The 5936-nt window shown below is 40.1% G+C and overlaps 1 pseudogene; it reads left to right on the plus strand.

The window, feature by feature from the left end:
- The first annotated feature begins 984 nt into the window (after nucleotides 1-984).
- On the plus strand, nucleotides 985-1545 carry LOC102842534 (annotated as a pseudogene).
- The last annotated feature ends 4391 nt before the right edge of the window (nucleotides 1546-5936 follow it).

The raw sequence follows: 5936 nt of genomic DNA on the forward strand, positions 1-5936 counted from the left end.
TGCAATGAAATGATGAGTGTAAAACCGATGTTCTCCCATGTAAACTATCACTCAGTTCACAATAAAAAATTTAAAACAAAGATAGTAAAATTTTTCCATGAACTTTAAAAAACCTTTCATGTAAATCACTGCAATTCCTTTCAAATTAGAGAATAAAATAATACCAGTATTCCATGATCATTTGAATTTATTTCCTTTTGTTATCTAGTCACCTTGAATTTCTAAGCTGTTTCATGTATTAGCAAAGAAAGGGTATTTTGACACTTGGCTGAAAGGTGTGGAGGAGAAACAGAGACCACAATGAAGGATCAAGGGAATGCACTAAACTAGAAGACATGACAGGGAAAGGGAAATTTTTAGGAGACTTACTTAAGGCAGCATAGGATAAGTACTCAATCTCAAGGTTCATTTGAATCACAAGGTTGGAAGTTCAAACTCACCAGCCACTCCTCAAAAACCCTATATAGGGTTGCTATGAGTTGGAACTAAATCAACGGCACTTAAAAACAACAATTTATGATTGGTGACCACGTTCGTCACTGATAAGGGGAAGTGAGGGAAAAACAGCAATGAAGCTGCAAGCTAAGCCGCACAATGTTCAATAGACTCCAGTGAACCCGGGTGAAGACCTGGTTGACCAGGCGTGTGGCAAGACCTGGGGATTCTTGGGCCCAGAGTCAGTGACAGCCACAGCGGACTAGAGTGGAGAGTGAAGCGCCCAGCTGATAAGAAGAAAGGGCATATGCACAAGAACACCCACACTTGTAGATAATACCCACTTGACCTGGTGGCTTCAATGACTGGATGATCAGAGCTCAACTAGAAGAAGAAAGAAGAAATAAAAAAGAGTAATCTGATACAATTTGATGAAGTTGACCTACACCTATGGATGCAGTAGTTCAAAAGAGGGAACAAATCTTTACAGCAACAATCATTCCCGGGCATTTCCAGGAGCTCCGCGTGGAGAGCGTCACCTTTGTCAAGATGGATTTTTCTGGCCCTGCTAAGCCGCTCTTGTCCCTGAACCCAGAGGAACAAGCCAAATTTCAGCAGCAGGTGGCGCAGACCCACCGGCGCGAGACCCAGCAAGAAAAACTTACTCCTGGAGTAGTATATGTGGGCCACTTACCCCGAGGCCTTTTTGAACCCCAACTGAAGGCATATTTCTCCCAGTTTGATACTGTTATATGACTCAGATTGTCCAGAATTAAAAAGACTGCCTTCGTAGAGTTTGAGTTTGATGACGTTGCCAAGATAGTTGCTGAAACAATGAGCAACTACCTTTTTGGTGAAAGACTCTTGAAATGCGATTTGATGCCATCTGAGAAAGTACATGAAAAACTTTTCAAAGACTGGGATGTTCCCTTTAAAAAGCCATCAAATCCAGCAGTGAAATGGTATAATAAGAAATGGACAACTGCAGAAAAGCTACAGATGGAGAAGCGATTTAAGAACAAAGAAAAAGTACTCAGGAAGAAGATAGCTAAAAAAGGAATAGTTTATGATTTTCTTCCATTGATTCTACCAAAAAAGAAAAAACAGTGATCTTCAGAACTCTACAAATACCCGACTCTACGCCAGTTTGTACACCATCATGTTTAGAGAGACGAAAATCTAAAGTGGCAGAAATGAATAGCGATGATGAAGATAATGAGATGATCTTCAAACAGCCTGCTGTTGATGTGAAAGCGGAAACACAAGAGACTAAAACACCTACACATTCAGGGAAAAGAAAACGAAGTAAAAACAAACCAGGATTCTGAATGTATTATGTATATTGTTTCTTTTGAAAAATACGGAGATTTTGTTATTGACACTGACTCTTTAAATTTTACTAGGTGCAGTGATACACAGACATACATTGGCACAATTTTTGAAGGAAAAGTATTGGTTCCTGTAAAAACAGTCAGTAGCCTGGCTTGCCTTCCCCTTGCTGGAGTGCAGGGAGCTTGTAGTCTGCTCATGCTGCGTCTTTGCCCTGTGTTAGCCTCTGTGTTCTTTGTATTTTCATAGTTGTCTTTATTGACTGTGCAGTGACCAACAATTAAACTTTTACCATTCTCTGCCTGCAAGTAAAGCAAGTAGGATTTTTACTTTCTCAACTATTTATTAATTTTATGATTCTTTGAAATGTACTTTTGTATTAACTACTCTAAGTTCATGCAGGGGACTTCAAAAATTCATGGAAAGTGCTCGCTTCGGCAGCACATATACTAAAACTGGAACAATACAGAGAAGATTAACATGGCCCCTGCACAAGGATGACATGCAAATTTGTGAAGCGTTCCATATTTTTTAATGGTATATAATAGGATGAATGTAAAACTAATGTTCTCCTATGTAAACTACCACATAATGCACAATAAAACATTTTTTAAAAAAAATCATTCTCACCGCCTCCATACACAGAGTAGACAGGGATGGGCAACTTGGATATTGGCTACCCAAAATAGGGGGGCTACAAAGGCAAGAAGTGACTGGCTTACAAGCTTTCAAGAGGGAACCTAGATCCAGAGGGTGCAAAGGAAGGTAGAATCGCCACTGAGTAGTATCTAATCTGTCTGGGCAGGGCTGATGAAAAGAGATGGGGATAGGTCTCTTTTGATACAATAGTGAATAATTGTTATCAGGATTGATTGTGAGGGTTGGAAATGTGAAGGTAGATGTTTTGTAGCAAGGAGGGGAGTGATTGACTTTGCAGTCCAGGAGCAGAGGACCCTGGGACCATCAAGGTAGAAGAGGGGAGAGCAGGACCCTATCCAGAGAAGCAGTGACACCAGAGATGGAGGCAGAGACGATGACGTGGAGAGATGGAGTGGCTGGGAACTCTAGACCCAGAGAGGGAGAGGGGCTGTGTGCTGTCAACTGGGGAACAACTTTGGTTGGTTGATGATGCATGGAGGGGATTGTAACCATGGCAATGAAATGATATACTATAGGATGAATGTATAGCTAATTTTCTCCCATGTACTATCACATAATTCACAATAAAACATTTAAAAAAAAAAAGAACAGTGGAAAAAAACCAACAACAACACAATTTAAGGCAGGAAGTCCTGGTGTGGAGCTATAGGATAAGCACTGGACTGCTAACCACAAGATCAGTGGTTCAAACTCACTAGCCATTCCTTGGAAACACTATAGAAGGTCAGTATGAGTCAGAACCAACTTGATGGCACTTACCAACAACAATATTCAAAGCTAGACCATTTGTCTCTCAGTTGGTGGTACTGTGGTAACTTGCATGTTGCTGTATTGCTGGAAGTTATGCCAAAGACTAGCAGGTTCACCCATCATGGAAAGGTATCAGTGAAGCTTCCAGACTAAGACAGGTTAGGGAAAAACTATCCACTGATAAATGCTGCAAATAGCAGTGGAACATTTCCTTCTATAGTACCAGAAAACAAACCCCTCAAATTGGAAGGCACTCAGAATACAACTGGGGAAAAGCTGCCCCTTCAAACTAGAGTTGACGTTAATGACGCAGCTGGAACAAAACTTTCAGGACCTTCATTTGTTCTTATGGTATGACTCAAAGCAAGAAGAAATACTGCAAAGATTTATTAAGAACTGAAATGTGAAATGCACTAAATATGAATATAGGGAAATTGGAAGTCATCAAAAATTAAATAAAATGCATAAAGATCAATATCCGTGGCATTTGTGAGCTGAAATGTACTTATGGCGACCAGTTTTAATCAGACAATCATATGGTTTACTAGACTAGGAAAAAGAAATTCAAAAGGTATAGCATCATAATCATCATAAAAAAAAATTTTTTTTTTCAAGATCTATGTTGAAGTACAATGCTGACCATCATAGGCTACAAAGAAGACTTGTTAATCTGACTGTTGGTCAAGTTTATGCACAAACCACTAAAGCCAATGAACACTGTAGGATAAGCACTGGACTGCAAGGTCATTTTGAACCACAAGGGTAGTGGCTCAAACTCACCAGTTGCTACTCAGAAACCCTATACAGGGCCACTATGAGTCTGAAATGACTCGACGGCACTAACAACAAAACCAATTTCTGCAGTCTGAAATTGATCAACATGAAATCAAGATGCATTGATAGTTACTGGTGATTGTGATGCTAAAATTGGAAACAAAAAGGAAGGATCAGTAGTTGGAAAATATGACCGGGGTGTTAGAAACAAAGCTAGAGATCACATGATAGACTTTTGCAAAACCAATGACTTCTTCACTGCAAATACCATTTCAACAATATAAATAGTCACTATAGATGTAGGCCAAGGACTCCTGGCATGGCACTTTAGGATAAGCACTGGACTGTGAACCTCAAGGCCTGAAGTTCAAATCTACCAGCTGCTCCTCAAAAACCCTGTACATGGTCACTGTGAGTTGGAACCAACTCAACAGCACTTAATAGCAATACATGTAGACCTTACTAAATGGAATACAAGGAATCAAATCGACTACATCTGTGGAAAGAGACAATAGACAAGCTCAATATCAATCAGAACAAGGTCAGGGGCTGACTGGTACAGACAATCAAATGCAAGTTTAACTTGATTTTGGAGAGAACAAAAAATTCCATCAAAGTCAAAATATGACCTTGAATATCTCTCAACTGAACTTAAAAACCATTTCAGGAATAGATTTGACACATTGAAGGCTAAAACCAAAGCCCAAGAGTTGCAGGGTGAAATCAAGGCCACCATATAGTCTTCAAAGACAAGAAAAAAATAAAACACCTCAGTGGATATCAGAAGATACTCTGAAACTTGATTTTGAACATAAAGATGCTAAAGCAACTTGAAGAAGGGATGAAGCAGAAAATGGAATGGAAATTTTCAAAGGGAAGCTGAAGCAGACCAAGTAAAATATTATAACAAAATGTGTGAATGCCTGGAGTTATAAACCCAAAGGGAAGCACATATTCAACAGTAGTCAAGCTGAAGGAACTGAAGAAAAATTCAAGCCTCCAGTTATAATATTGAAGGATTATATAGGCAAAACTCTCTGTTGCACAAAACCACAAAACCTTTTTAAATTGTTGAAGAGCAAAGATGTTAGCTTGAGGACTAAGGTGCGCCTGACCCAAGCCATGGTGTTTTCAATAACCTCATATACATGCAAAAGCTGGACACTGAATAAAGGAAGATCGTAGAAGAACTGATGTTTTTGAGTTATGGTGTTGGAGGAGAATACTGAAAGTGCCATGGGTTGCCAAAAGAACCAATAGATCCATTTTGGAAGAAGTACAGCCAGAGTGCTCCTTTGTCTCTCATACTTTGTCTCTCATACTTCAGACATGTTGTCAGGAGGGAACCAATCGCTGGAGAAGGATATCATGGTTGGTAAGGTCAGTGACAAAGCGGAAGACCCCCAACAAGATGGATTGCCAAGTGGCAGCATCGATGGACTCAAGTGTGGCAACAGTAGTGAGGTTGGCCCAGGATCGGGCAGTGTTTCATTCTGCTGTGCATAAGGTTGCTATGAGTTGGTACTGACTCCATGGCACCTATCAACAACAACAATAGACAAAACTGAGTCCTGGTGTGATGCTATAGGATAAGCACTAGACTGATAACCAGTCACTCCTCAGAAACCATCACTATGAGTTGAAACCAACTTGACGGCACGTAACTACAACAACAGCATGGGTAAAATATTCAATGATATAGGAAGTATCTAGAGAAGATGGAAGGAATACACAAAGTCCCTGTCCCAAAAATAATTGGTCTAAATTCAAACATTTTATGAGGTAGCTTATGATTAAAAGCTGAAAGTAACCTACACCTATGGATGCAGTAGCTCAAAAGAAGAAACAAATCCTCACTGCAAGAATCATTCCCACCCCCTCCACACAAAGAACAGACAGGGATGGGCAACTTGGACATTGGCTACCCAAAATGGGGGTGGGGGAACTACAAAGGCAAGAAGTGACTGGCTTACAAGCTTTCAAGAGGG

The sequence above is a fragment of the Chrysochloris asiatica genome, unplaced genomic scaffold, assembly GCF_000296735.1.
Source record: "Chrysochloris asiatica unplaced genomic scaffold, ChrAsi1.0 scaffold00006, whole genome shotgun sequence".
Classification (NCBI taxonomy): Eukaryota; Metazoa; Chordata; class Mammalia; order Afrosoricida; family Chrysochloridae; genus Chrysochloris; species Chrysochloris asiatica.